At 38.0% G+C, this 15,741-nt stretch overlaps 1 protein-coding gene across 7 annotated transcripts in view; it reads left to right on the plus strand.

Annotated features, from left to right (window-relative positions):
• Positions 1–15,741, plus strand: part of LOC131952724 (mucin-2) — a 52,564-nt gene that overhangs the window by 7,873 nt on the left and 28,950 nt on the right. The window contains exon 1 of one of the 7 annotated variants that reach the window (XM_059315531.1): positions 3,420–3,892. The exons of 5 other annotated variants lie outside the window; for them this stretch is intronic. The gene's annotated coding sequence lies outside the window, so the exon portion shown is untranslated. Of the gene's footprint in view, positions 1–3,419; positions 3,893–4,236; positions 4,506–15,741 lie in introns of those variants that run through there. One more of the 7 variants, XM_059315530.1, reaches the window with a different exon arrangement.

Here is a 15,741-nt window from a genome sequence, read left to right on the forward strand (position 1 = left end):
CGCAGACGAGAATCTTACACCTATCACGTGGTGGTTCAAAGGGTGAGAATGATACAAGAGTTGGTGGATCTCGGCCATATGATCGGTTTGTGGCCATTTGACGGTTTGCGGCCATCATACAGGTTGCGGCCATTTGATGTATCGTGTCCAACTGATAGGTCTTGGCCTCCTGACGTGTTACGGCCACCTAATGGATCTTGGCCACCTGATTAGTCTCAGTCTTGTGGGTGCTGTTCCCAGAGTGCTGTTAGGGAGCACTTGCCTTTGTGAGCAGATATCAATGAACAAAGTGCCGTAGTTTTTAAAGGGTGGGAGTAACAGCAGTTTATCTATGAACCTACAACTGGTGTAGAAAGGTGTGTAGTGTGTTGGGCAATTGTTTCATGTATTACTACATGGCAGTAGGTAAAGGGTCATCCACTTATGACGTCCACAATTTTTTTTGGATTTTGCCCCCCCCCCCTCCCTGTCCACACAAATCCACAAGTCCGCAAAAGTCAACTTTTTTCGGACCCCCTCCCCCCCCCCCCCCCCGTATGGACGTCATAAATGGATTAACCCCAAACCGTGTAACAGACACCAGTTTTTATGTGACGGTGTTTTCTCCCGTATTGCTAATACTGTGCGTGTTATTCGTGCGCACCAATATTTGCGTGACCCTTACATGTGCAACCCATATGGTAGCGATTCCTAAATGTGTGACCCTTATCAGCAGGACCCCAGTCTATAGAAACCATATTTGAGCGATTCCTACATGTGTGACGCTTATCAGTGCGACCTTTTTATGTGCGACCATTCCTTGTACGACCCCTAGATCCATATACGCGTCCCCTATCTGTAGGACCCCTGTATGTGCGCTATCTATATGCACTCTCTACAACTTCTATAAAAAAAAATAACGACCAATCTCTGATCATTCCTATATACTACACCTACCTCTACGACCATTCTCTATACTACACCTACCTCTACGACCATTATCTATTCTACACCTACCTCTACGACCATTCTCTATACTACACCTACCTCTACGACCATTCTCTATACCACACCTACCTCTACGACCATTCTCTATACTACACCTACCTCTACGACCATTCTCTATACTACACCTACCTCTACGACCATTCTCTATTCTACACCTACCTCTACGACCATTATCTATACTACACCTACCTCTACGACCATTCTCTATTCTACACCTACCTCTACGACCATTCTCTATACTACACCTACCTCTACGACCATTCTCTATACTACACCTACCTCTACGACCATTCTCTATACTACACCTACCTCTACGACCATTCTCTATTCTACACCTACCTCTACGACCATTATCTATACTACACCTACCTCTACGACCATTCTCTATTCTACACCTACCTCTACGACCATTCTCTATACTACACCTACCTCTACGACCATTCTCTATACTACACCTACCTCTACGACCATTCTCTATACTACACCTACCTCTACGACCATTCTCTATACTACACCTACCTCTACGACCATTCTCTATAGCACACCTACCTCTACGACCATTCTCTATACTACACCTACCTCTACGACCATTATCTATACTACACCTACCTCTACGACCATTCTCTATACTACACCTACCTCTACGACCATTAAAACCATGTCCACAACTGTGTGTAAAACTCCGTACAATCTATCCCAATTCTACCACGCTAAATCAAACACATCAGACACCACTAACATGTCTGTCTAAATTCTGGCTGTTTGACCTACACGTGACGTATCATGTGACCCACTAGATGACGTCACGGCATGTAAACATACCCTCTACTACTTTGTTTACTCTCTGACCCTAACAGTTTTTTCTTCTCTCGCGTGACAAGAATTCCATTCTTTGACACAGAATACTCTATTGTTTGGTTTCATATGCTCATTCCTCACCCTCGACTGTCAAATGAAGGTTATCTCCCTGTAAACTTACACCCCAGTTACCTCCCTATTTTAATCCTTTCAGTGAGGTTTCTGACATTCTTCTATTCTATGTATGAAACCCAAGATGGCTGTTGAATATTTTAAAAAGAACATTTTAAAAATGTTTTTAATGAAAGAGGAACTGGTATTTTTTTTAAAAAGTTCAGTTTTGTAAAACTATTTGAACCAAATGGTATATGCATGTTTTGTGTCTTTATCTATACTATACAACTGTAACCTACAGACTCTTGTGTCCCTAATTTACCCTCAACTTAACAACACATATGTTAACTTCTATCAATTAAATAGTAAAAAAATAGTTCTACTAATTATTGTCTTAATTGTAAATTGTAATTGTCATATTTCACTGCTGTATTATATATATATATATATATATATATATATATATATATATATATATATATATATATATATAGGCCTATATATATATATCAGTTAAATGAAGTCACACTCGTCAAGCCGACGTATACCTGCCCCCCTCCCCCCTGCCAACACGTAACAAAAAAGCCATACAAACATAAAGTGGGACCACAAGGTTCTTTCCTCCCCCTACCACATTACATAAAACAAACGAAATGTATCATGTTTACATCATTTTGGTTCTTTACTAAATCACAAAATGTATTCTACATCCCGGTTTCTCTACCCCCTCCCCCCCCCCCCCCATCTCTCGCCTCCCTGAATAGTGTGACGTCATTTATGGACTACCTCTAACCTAAAATCAAGTATGCGCCGCTTTTATCTGGCGCCTACATAGATATAATGTCAGACTTACTTATGCCTCCAACCCTAAAGATGATAAATCATACCCACCATAAAACCGTGACCTTACCAGTGAAATTAAACCCTAACAAATTCACGCAACTCGCATCATGTGTGACACAAAAAATGTTAGGGGCAAGGACGGTAACTCTGGAAGGGCGTTGCTACTTTCGCGAGACACTGGGACCGTCCATAAATTACAGCACACATTTTCGCTTGGTGGAACACCGCATTCTTCTTCCCGACGGTGATTGTTGCGACGGTCTCACCGCTTTTGCTATTACAAAAATTTCATCAAAACAAATCATTCTGTTCACACTCAGAGAATCACGTATATGGTTCCAATGTTCGATTTAGTTGTGCAAGTACGTATTAGCGATGTAGGTAGAATGATTATGAATATTAATGATTTAAAATTGTATAATAAATAATCAATTATTTGTTATATTTTTTAAAATACTGTAGTAATTGTACAAGTTGTATATAATAATATGCAGCTTCTGTTACTTATTTTTAAAACATAGACTTACACACCAATTATTTTATGACTAAAAGTTTAGTTATTTCCCTTTGTCGTTTGTCCCACCGCTTGTTAACTCCCTTGTTACATAAACCGCTGGGGCCAGTGAACTCGGCCATACCAGTGGCACAATTAAATATGTTCACTAACCGTAAGGGAGGTCATTAACTTTGGACACTTCCCCCCGGGCTGTCAGCAGAAGTGAACGGTCCAACAGTGGCGAGTTAGGTAACCAGCGAAGCTTCCACCACGCGCCAGGGGGAGAGGGGCGGTTGTTTACTAAACGGAACACCTGTGCATCGCTGTGTGAAATCAACACCAAGCGTCAACACCGGTCTGTCTCGATAGACGTGTTACAGCTCCGTGCTTGTGTCCGCAGCACGCCGAGTGTACACGCTGGGATAACACATGTTGGGATAATTCATGCTGGGATAATTCATGCTGGGATAATTCATGTTAGACACATGACAGACAGGATATAATCTAGGCCTATACTATATAGGGAAATATCGTGCTGGATACATGCTATAAATACAATGCACTGTGTATGATAGGCCTACGATCCTCTACATACAAGGATAATTGGAGAATTCCTAGGATACATCGACACCTTCGGATAGTATGACACACAAGGTACGTCTCGGAAATACTTCATAGTTGTAGGATAAATCTTCATGAAAGGATAATCCATTTCATATAGGATAATTTCTGGGATAACATGACTGTGTAGAATACAAAATGGGATAATAAATGCACCTTGAGTGAGATATTCTGGGATAATACGACACATACTGAGATAGAACGAAACACTGTGTTGGATACTCGCTGGGATAGTACGACACACTGTGTGCGACATATGCTGGGATAGTACGACACATACTGGGATAGTACGACACATACTGGGATAGTACGACACATACTGGGATAGTACGACACATGCTGGGATAGTACGACACATACTGGGATAGTACGACACATACTGGGATAGTACGACACATACTGGGATAGTACGACACATTGTGTGCGACACATGCTGGGATAGTACGACACATGCTGGGATAGTGCGACACACGACCAGCACACATACACACATCTGACTGATAACGGACCATCACCGTGTATGACAGGGGCGTGTCACGCAGCAAGTGACAAAACACACAGGCAACAGCCGTCTGACTGTTGATTTGCCCAATCGAGCGTCATTCAATGTGTTCCATCGGATTGACACGGCTTAGACAGGCTTAAGGTAATGTTAGTGCTCACAAATTTCAGATTTCATTTCTCATTTTTTATGGCCTGCAGTGAACATTAAAAAAGTTCATTATTATGAATAGTAGTTTCATGAACTGGTTTAATAAACAGCTATATTTCCTCACGACAACCCCCCCCCCCCCCCACCCTCTCATCTTTTCACCAAACAACGGTGCTTATTTACTAATTTGTTTCATTACTGTTTTTTTTGGTTTTTTAAAAAAACAAACTTTTAACATCTGTCTAAAATAAATAGGGTTACTAAACTTATATTTTAATTGGTAGTCTAGCTTTTTTAGTCGACTATTTCTAGCTTGTACTGTTGAACTTGACAAAATGTTTTTGGACAAAAAGTCGCCTTGCTTGTCTGGTTACTTGATACGGTTGTGATTAACTCGAACTACACGCGGATTAATTTACGTGATTATCTCTAATTACACCAGGATTAATTTACCCATAAAACCAACAGGCGTCGCGTTTCTCTTTATAGCTGACACAAAAGTAACAATCAGTCCAGTACTCTTATTGGTGGTGGTGGGGGGGGGGGGGGGCCCACGGAGTGGTGAGTTATGTTAGCGACTTTTAATGTGTTAGGTCGTGTTAGCATAATACACGAGAGAGAGAGGGATGGAGGTGGGGACGAAAACCTAAATCTGCCATGAAGCCAAAATTGACGCCCTCCCTTGTTTATACTATCTTGTGAGCTCAACTGTAACTAAGATTTACATAGTTGTTATATATTAAGTTCAAATATAAATATATAAGCTACATGTAATTGGTATAAACACACACACATATTATATATATATATATATATATATATATATATATATATATATATATATATATATATATATATATATATATATATATATATATATATGCGTGTAAGTGTATTGTATGTGTATTGTAATGACTATAATATTTGATTGCGTCTCCTCCCACCCCCACCCCTCACCGTCTAGTGTGTTCCATTGTGAAGATCGTGTTGTGAGCGAGTGAAGACGCCCCGTGTTGCCATGACAATGCGTGCCAATGTTTAATCTTGCAGTAGGTGGAGAGACAATAAAAAAAAGACATCGAGGAACTGAAAACTTGAGACAATCGATCATCTCATGTGTGGCTTTACATCAGCCTTGTGGGGTCGGCTGGTGGCTCGTCTGGATATTTTGGGGTTGTGTAACTATTTAAGGGTTGCCTGGCTGTTTTGGGGTCGTCTGTCAGTATTAGGTGTGTCTGGCTGTTTTGGGGTCGTCTGGCTATTTTGGGGTTGACTGACTGTTTTAGGGTCCACAAGCTATATGCGTATTGTCTACAGTGGCGGAACTAGAAAAAAATGGCCCCCCCGCAAAAATTTTTTTTAGGCCCCTATATATATATATATCTATATCTATATATATATATATATATATATATATATATATATATATATATATATATATATATATATGTATATATCTATGTATATATATATATATATATATATATATATATATATATATATATATATATATATATATATATATATATATATATATATATATATATATATATATATATCGGGTGCAGTGGCGTAGCGAGGTCGGGTGTCACCCGGTGCGGCACTTAATGGTGTCACCCCCCCCCCCCCCAGAAAGAAATTAATTTTATATAATTTATATAGAAAATATATACTTTTAACAGTGCCCGCCTCCCCCCCCTCCGAAAATTTCAAGCGCCCCCCCCCCCCCCCCCCCCCCGAAGAGAAACGTCTGGAAGAAACACTGCCAAAGACCCACCCATATTATAACCGAATATAACCCCTCCCCGTTACGGGCTAAACATGAAATTAAACATTAATACATTCAAAGGTGATATAGATCTTTTGGTTGTTTTTAGCCTTAAAAGCTAGATCATTGTATCCTAAATTTGATTAACTTTAATGTATTTAGTGTTAATAACTAATGTTCAATTAATACGTGTACTAATTATAAAACAATTAATAATATAAAGACGAGCCTTACCTTCCTTGTTGTGTGAATTAGACTCGTCAACAAAATACTTCATCAGGTAAATGAACAACTACACTGACTAGTGTCTTTAACAAAATGTGCAGAAGTGGTCAGTTTACAGTTCAGTAGTTCATAGACGGTTCGTTAATCTATGCATTACATCTTATTGTAAGAGTAAGGGTGTGGTGAGGGGTAGAGGTGAGGGGCAGGGGTGAGAGGGGGGTGAGGGGGGAGGGGTGAGAGTTGGGAAGGTTCAAGGGAAGGGGACAAGAAAGTGCCGATAAACATCTACATCAATAGTGCCGACTTTTTCCGGTCGTCTAGAAGACCAGAATAGTCGCCGCAACATTTCCCCAGCCCGATTTCAAAGCGTGCCGGCAAAAACTTCAGATGCTTCGCTAAAGGGAGATAACTTAAACTTTCACAAGTTTATTGATACAGTGTTGTTAAAGTAATAAACCGGGAGTGATCTCCCCTAAACTTTCTCGAATATTCGTATATAAAATAACAGGGGATGGGAACTCGGGCTATAGACATGATTTTTAATCCATTTTAAATACTTAAAGTTTTAAAAATAGAATAAAATCTCGTAGACAAATTAATTGCACACCAAGTGAACGCCAAATAAAAAAGCGCATAATGGTGCGCAATATTATTAGTACTTTTAAAATTTACATTAGTTTTTTGAGAAATCGGAAGTAGCGTAAATTACTACTTCCAGTCAACGGAAATTACTCAAAATTTAACAGAAGGTAGAGAATTAGATCTTTTACTTACATTTGAAATTTCATTTATCTATCTGAAATAGTACTCAAGTTATAGGCTTTTGAAAAATTCAAAGTAGGAAAAGTACCACTTCCGGTTATCGGAAATCGCTCAAAAGTTGATACGGATCTACGATTTTGATAAAATACTTATATATGAAATTTCATCAACGTAGCTGTAACGGTACTCAAGTTATCGTGTTTACACACGGACAGACAGACACACAGACACACAGACACACAGACAGACACACAGACATACGGACAAGATTGCAAAATTATGTTTTTCCGTATCAGTGAGGTGTAAAACGTCGAGATTTGTAAAAATCTCGATTTTTTTTTTTTGCACGATTACAAGACTTTCTCTATACTTCGTATATACGAGAAAGTAAAAATGAACGCAATTATAAATGTATGACATCGAAATAAATAATTATATTTTTTGTAGAGTCCAGGCCAGTAGTTTAAACACACAATCATATATATATATATATATATATATATATATATATATATATATATATATATATATATATATATATATATATATATATATATATATTTAATAATGTAAACAATATAACAATCCTTTTTTGTTCTCCTAATCGACGCCACTAAAAGTAAAAAGGTAGGCTACGTCTTTGAAGTTGTCTATATGTCTGGCGGTCTCTCGAGCTATAGTCTGTGCATTTTTCTCAAAGACGTTTGCCGACTATCGTGTTTTTTTGTAACTGTAGAAGAAAGATAACTCGACCTCCACCTAATTTTAAAAAAAAAAAATTAATTTTTTTTTGTTTTAATTTTTTTTTTTTACATTTTTTTTAAAAAATAATTTAGCCAGGATTTTTGGGCCCCCAATCGGTCTGCCCCCCTCCCCCGCATTGCGGTGTCTGGCGGCACTGTAGTTCCGCCCCTGCGTCTTTGAAGTTGTCTATATGTCTGGCGGTCTCTCGAGCTATATTCTGTACATTTTTTTCAAAGACGTTTGCCGACTATCGTGTTTTTTTGTAACTGTAGAAGAAAGATAACTCGACCTCCACCTAATTTAAAAAAAAAAAATTTTTTTTTTTTTGTTTTAATTTTTTTTTTTAACATTTTTTTTAAAAAATAATTTAGCCAGGATTTTTGGGCCCCCAATCGGTCTGCCCCCCTCCCCCCGCATTGCGGTGTCTGGCGGCACTGTAGTTCCGCCCCTGCGTCTTTGAAGTTGTCTATATGTCTGGCGGTCTCTCGAGCTATAGTCTGTACATTTTTTTCAAAGACGTTTGCCGACTATCGTGTTTTTTTTTTGTAACTGTAGAAGAAAGATAACTCGACCTCCACCTTTTTTTTTTTTTTTTTTTTTTTTTAAATTTTTTATTTTAAATTTTTTTTTTTTAAATAATTTAGCCGGGATTTTTGGGGCCCCATTCGGTCTGGGCCCCCCCGCATTGCGGGGTCTGGCGGCACTGTAGTTCCGCCCCTGATTGTCTACATTGTGTCACTTCGTTGCGATAAGATATAGATCTAGCCACAGACGAGACTTAATTTTACTTTGGTAAATTCTAATTTCCAAATATCACACTCCCCCCCTCCCCCCACCCTCCCCGCCCCTCCTCCCACCCTCCCCGCGTAGCTTGCACGCTTCTCTTTACAAACTATTTTTCCGCAACTTGTTTTTGTGTTTAGTAATCATCGTATCGGAAATCGAACGGCTGTCATATTTAAACAAAAGATAATTGGATCAGGATTGGCGATTTATCTGGCCAGCTGTGATCTAGACAAGGGGGACAACTTTGATCGCTGTCTCTTATTTCATGATTTATACACTAATCAACAGCAACCCACTAAATTATTATAAAAACGATGTGTATAATTATCTCTGATGTATAAAATAAAAATACTTAATAAATAAAGCATAGTAGTTGAAATCTATTTTTAAAAACCCTGTTGTTTGTATGTTCAAAAATTAAATAAACACCATAATCGATTTTTCTGTTAAAACGCACTTAAACCCTACTCGATCGAGTAGGATGATGTTAAATTCATTAAAATTTTCGTAAATTCTGTAATTCCCAATCAACAGAATGAAACTCTTAGTTGAGCAGTCACTCTTCATGTCATGCACACCCTTCCGGTATTCGGAAAAATTGTATCCTCACCATTTTGATCAAACTAACACCATTTTGTTCATTAAGATTGCCCACTGATTTATCTCTCTCTCTCCACCCCCCCCCCCGCCCCGACCCGGGTATTCATTTTATCTATATTTTCAGAAATGAATCCCATACCTTACAAAAATCCCGTTGAGGCTGGAATATATAGCTATCAATGTAAATATACAATAGTCATCATATTATTATGTCGAATGATCAGCATAGTAATGCACTAGTGGAAGACTTCGGGACAAGGATAATATACGCTACCAATATTACATGTCTAAGGCGCATATATATATATATACTAGCCGTCCCGGCCAGGCCCTGCTCTGGCTTCTGTGAAAAACCTTTCCGTTAAAGACCATTACCTGTGTGTTTAGTAATCATCATAAACCCGGCATTGCCCACCCAAACCACAACCAACCAAAACAACAAAACGCAAACATAACGCTAACACAATTAGAAATACAAACGAAAACAAAAACCTAACAACAAACCCAACCACAACCACAAACACCAATACAAACACAAAGAAAAAACAAACGAAAACAAAAACCTAACAACAAACCCAACCACAAACACCAATACCAAAAAAAAAACAACGAAAAAGCAAACGAAAACAAACCAAATCCAAACGCAAAACCAACCAAAAACACAAATACAAACCCAAACAAAAAAAACAAAAACGAAAAAAGAAAGAACAAAAACGAACCAAATCAAAACGCAACCACTAACGCAAACCCACCTAAACACAAAGAAAACACTAACGCGAACATAAACGCCCGGGGCAGAATCGCCTGTTTTAGCTTAATAAACGACTATAGTACCCCAACTTATTCATAGTTTTTGCACTCACTTAAACGAACGTGCCTGTTTCAATTTAATGAACAATTATAATACTCCAAGCTTATCCGTAAAATACCTAAAACATTTGCACTTGATCAATCCCCGCTAATTATGTAATTATTTTTTTCCCAACACCAAAACAAAGTAATTAAAAAGTAAATGCTTTTCAACTAATGCAATGATTTCATAAAGGGAAGTAATTGTGTTTTGCCTAATTTATCAAAGGGAAGTAAGCGCTATAGGACTAAATAAAAACATAATTAGAATTTTTGTAAAAGATGATATTTTTTTAAAACTTGTGTTTAATGAACATGCCGACAATTATTACTATAATTTGAAAAATGAAAATGATTTCCCAACACTTTTAATAGTAATTTTTTAACTCATAAATTTAGACAAACGCGCACGATAATTGATCTAACACTTAAATCCGTAGAAATGCCAACGACAAACCTATGCGTTACAGAATTGAGCTTTATATATTAGATATAGATATATACTAGCCGTCCCGGCCAGGCCCTGCTCTGGCTTCTGTGAAAAACCTTTCTGTTAAAGACCATTACCTGTGTGTTTAGTAATCATCATAAACCCGGCATTGCTCACCCAAACCACGACCAACCAAAACCAAAACAACAAAACGCAAACATAACGCTAACACAATTACAAATACAAACGAAAACAAAAACCTAGCAACAAACCCAACCACAACCACAAACACCAATACAAACACAAAGAAAAAACAAACAAAAAAGCAAACGAAAACAAAAACCTAACAACAAACCCAACCACAAACACCAATACCAACAAAAAAAAAAAAAACGAAAAAGCAAACGAAAACAAACCAAATCCAAACGCAAAACCAACCAAAAACACAAATACAAACCCAAACAAAAAAACACAAACAAAAACGAAAAAAGAAAGAACGAAAACAAACCAAATCCAAACGCAAAACCAACCAAAAACACAAATACAAACCCAAACAAAAAAAAACAAAAACGAAAAAAGAAAGAACAAAAACGAACCAAATCAAAACGCAACCACTAACGCAAACCCACCTAAACACAAAGAAAACACTAACGCGAACATAAACGCCCGGGGCAGAATCGCCTGTTTTAGCTTAATAAACGACTATAGTACCCCAACTTATTCATAGTTTTTGCACTCACTTAAACGAACGCGCCTGCTTCAATTTAATGAACAATTATAATACTCCAAGCTTATCCGTAAAATACCTAAAACATTTGCACTTGATCAATCCCCGCTAATTATGTAATTATTTTTTTCCCAACACCAAAACAAAGTAATTAAAAAGTAAATGCTTTTCAACTAATGCAATGGGTTTCATAAAGGGAAGTAATTGTGTTTTGCCTAATTTATCAAAGGGAAGTAAGCGCTATAGGACTAAATAAAAACATAATTAGAATTTTTGTAAAAGATGATATTTTTTTTAAAACTTGTGTTTAATGAACATGCCGGCAATTATTACTATAATTTGAAAAATGAAAATGATTTCCCAACACTTTTAATAGTAATTTTTTAACTCATAAATTTAGACAAACGCGCACGATAATTGATCTAACACTTAAATCCGTAGAAATGCCAACGACAAACATATGCGTTACAGAATTGAGCTTTATATATTAGATATATATATATATATATATATATATATATATATATATATATATATATATATATATATATAGGCCTATATATATATATATATATATATATATATATATATATATATATATATATAATATATATATATATATATATATATATATATATTTATACACAAACAAATTTCCAATAATTTCATGGTCATTTGTTCATGTACCAAATGTAAAAAAAAATGTACGGTCCGTGTATACAGCCGCTCTGTATTCGAAGGCCCATCTATAGGCCTACTGGTCCGGTCATGTTGTATTGGACGGCCAGTTGTGTCTTAAGACGATCCGTGTTATTGGACGGCCAATAAAATTCGAGGAATGATGTGAACCTGACAGCTATCCCCACACAACTAGATCTTTGTGTGCTGATCTCCGCCCCACAAAAAAAAAAAAAAAAAAAAAAAAAAATTGATTCAGGTTTTTAAACCAGTTTTTTTTTTCTCTGAATGAATCGTATACATGTTTCCTGTACAAAACACAACCTGCAACTTTGGGCTGATAAAATCTTTTGTCAGTCACAGTGGGGGTCGCCACGCCTTTACCCGCTCTATTGGCCTCACTAACAACATCAACACAGTTTGTTGGAGCTATGGGTTAGATGTTTACCACATAGACTGATTAGGCCTAAGTTAGTCAGACTGGTTAGGCCTAGGTCAGTCAGACTGGTTAGGCCTAAGTCAGACTGGTTAGTTCTTAATCACATAGACTGGTTAGGCCTAAGTTAGTCAGACTGGTTAGTTCTTAGTCACATAGACTGGTTAGGCCTAAGTTAGTCAGACTGGTTAGTTCTTAGTCACATAGACTGGTTAGGCCTAAGTTAGTCAGACTGGTGAGGCCTAAGTTAGTCAGACTGGTTAGTTCTTAGTCACATAGACTGGTTAGGCCTAAGTTATTCAGACTGGTTAGTTCTTAGTCACATAGACTGGTTAGGACTAAGTTATTCAGACTGGTTAGTTCTTAGTCACATAGACTGGTTAGGCCTAAGTTAGTCAGACTGGTTAGGCCTAAGTTAGTCAGACTGGTTAGTTCTTAGTCACATAGACTGGTTAGGCCTAAGTTATTCAGACTGGTTAGTTCTTAGTCACATAGACTGGTTAGGCCTAAGTTATTCAGACTGGTTAGTTCTTAGTCACATAGACTGGTTAGGCCTAAGTTAGTCAGACTGGTTAGTTCTTAGTCACATAGACTGGTTAGGCCTAAGTTATTCAGACTGGTTAGTTCTTAGTCACATAGACTGGTTAGGCCTAAGTTAGTCAGACTGGTTAGGCCTAAGTTATTCAGACTGGTTAGTTCATATTCACATAGACTAGTTAGGCCTAAGTTAGTCAGACTGGTTAGGCCTAAGTTAGTCAGACTGGTTAGGCCTAAGTTAGTCAGACTGGTTAGTTCTTAGTCACATAGACTGGTTAGGCCTAAGTTAGTCAGACTGGTTAGATCTTGGCCACATAGACTGGTTAGGCCTAAGTTAGTCAGACTGGTTAGTTCTTAGTCACATAGACTGGTTAGGCCTAAGTTAGTCAGACTGGTTAGGCCTAAGTTAGTCAGACTGGTTAATTCTTAGTCACATAGACTGGTTAGGCCTAAGTTATTCAGACTGGTTAGTTCATAGTCACATAGACTGGTTAGGCCTAAGTTAGTCAGACTGGTTAGGCCTAAGTTAGTCAGACTGGTTAGTTCTTAGTCACATACACTGGTTAGGCCTAAGTTAGTCAGACTGGTTAGTTCTTAGTCACATAGACTGGTGAGGCCTAAGTTAGTCAGACTGGTTAGGCCTAAGTTAGTCAGACTGGTTAGTTCTTAGTCACATAGACTGGTGAGGCCTAAGTTAGTCAGACTGGTTAGTTCTTAGTCACATAGACTGGTTAGGCCTAAGTTAGTCAGACTGGTTAGTTCTTAGTCACATAGACTGGTTAGGCCTAAGTTAGTCAGACTGGTGAGGCCTAAGTTAGTCAGACTGGTTAGTTCTTAGTCACATAGACTGGTTAGGCCTAAGTTATTCAGACTGGTTAGTTCTTAGTCACATAGACTGGTTAGGACTAAGTTATTCAGACTGGTTAGTTCTTAGTCACATAGACTGGTTAGGCCTAAGTTAGTCAGACTGGTTAGGCCTAAGTTAGTCAGACTGGTTAGTTCTTAGTCACATAGACTGGTTAGGCCTAAGTTATTCAGACTGGTTAGTTCTTAGTCACATAGACTGGTTAGGCCTAAGTTATTCAGACTGGTTAGTTCTTAGTCACATAGACTGGTTAGGCCTAAGTTAGTCAGACTGGTTAGTTCTTAGTCACATAGACTGGTTAGGCCTAAGTTATTCAGACTGGTTAGTTCTTAGTCACATAGACTGGTTAGGCCTAAGTTATTCAGACTGGTTAGTTCATATTCACATAGACTAGTTAGGCCTAAGTTAGTCAGACTGGTTAGGCCTAAGTTAGTCAGACTGGTTAGGCCTAAGTTAGTCAGACTGGTTAGTTCTTAGTCACATAGACTGGTTAGGCCTAAGTTAGTCAGACTGGTTAGATCTTGGCCACATAGACTGGTTAGGCCTAAGTTAGTCAGACTGGTTAGGCCTAAGTTAGTCAGACTGGTTAATTCTTAGTCACATAGACTGGTTAGGCCTAAGTTATTCAGACTGGTTAGTTCATAGTCACATAGACTGGTTAGGCCTAAGTTAGTCAGACTGGTTAGGCCTAAGTTAGTCAGACTGGTTAGTTCTTAGTCACATAGACTGGTTAGGCCTAAGTTAGTCAGACTGGTTAGTTCTTAGTCACATAGACTGGTGAGGCCTAAGTTAGTCAGACTGGTTAGGCCTAAGTTAGTCAGACTGGTTAGTTCTTAGTCACATAGACTGGTGAGGCCTAAGTTAGTCAGACTGGTTAGTTCTTAGTCACATAGACTGGTTAGGCCTAAGTTAGTCAGACTGGTTAGGCCTAAGTTAGTCAGACTGGTTAGGCCTAAGTTAGTCAGACTGGTTAGTTCTTAGTCACATAGACTGGTTAGGCTTAAGTTTGTCAGATTGGTTCATTAAGCTAGATAATTAGACAGGTTATGTCTGGATTAGTACGGTACATTAGTTCCAACTCCACCGTTTTCATGAGCTTAGGGTTAGGATTGGGTTAGTCACATTTCAGTCTAAGCCTGGGTTATGTCTGACCAATTAGCCGGAGTTAATGTGAATGGTTAGGTCTGGGTTAGCCAGACTTGTTAAACATACTTAGGTTAAACAGGTACCAGGAACCATAGAAACCTAAACCTAACCTACCATTTTGCTAAAGCTATTTGTTAAGCCTGGATTAATTAGACAGATTAGACACAGGTTAGTCATACGTGCAATGTTTTGGTGGACCAACAAATGAGCTGGGTTGTTTAAATTCGGTTGTTCAGGTTAATAAACACAGGGATTTTATCGCTAATGGAAAATTCCATTTTCTTTATTTACATAGATCCGGGGTTGTTAACTTAATAAAGGGAGACTACACAATTAATCAGGGGAGATTACAGTTTTGTAAATCAGGGGAGATAAACTGGTTTTCTGGTCGGGGTACACGTATTGTAACACACTGGTAAGTTATGAACTATTGTTAAGTTTGTGATGAAATATTTGGGGACAAAATGAACGAGGAACTAGTCCGCAACATTGTGCCACAAGACAGCAGTAGCTGTTTTATCAAAGTTGGTGACTGTCATTGAAAGCTTGTTGACATCTGGTTACATCAGTGCCATTTAGACAGTTCCGGCAAAAACCACATCAAATACAGCATCACGTATAAGTCACTACACACCAACACATCACATACAACATCACGTGAAGGTCACTACACACCA

The sequence above is a fragment of the Physella acuta genome, unplaced genomic scaffold (genome assembly GCF_028476545.2).
Source record: "Physella acuta isolate Inbredline_101_S28 unplaced genomic scaffold, ASM2847654v3 ptg000890l, whole genome shotgun sequence".
Classification (NCBI taxonomy): domain Eukaryota; kingdom Metazoa; phylum Mollusca; class Gastropoda; family Physidae; genus Physella; species Physella acuta.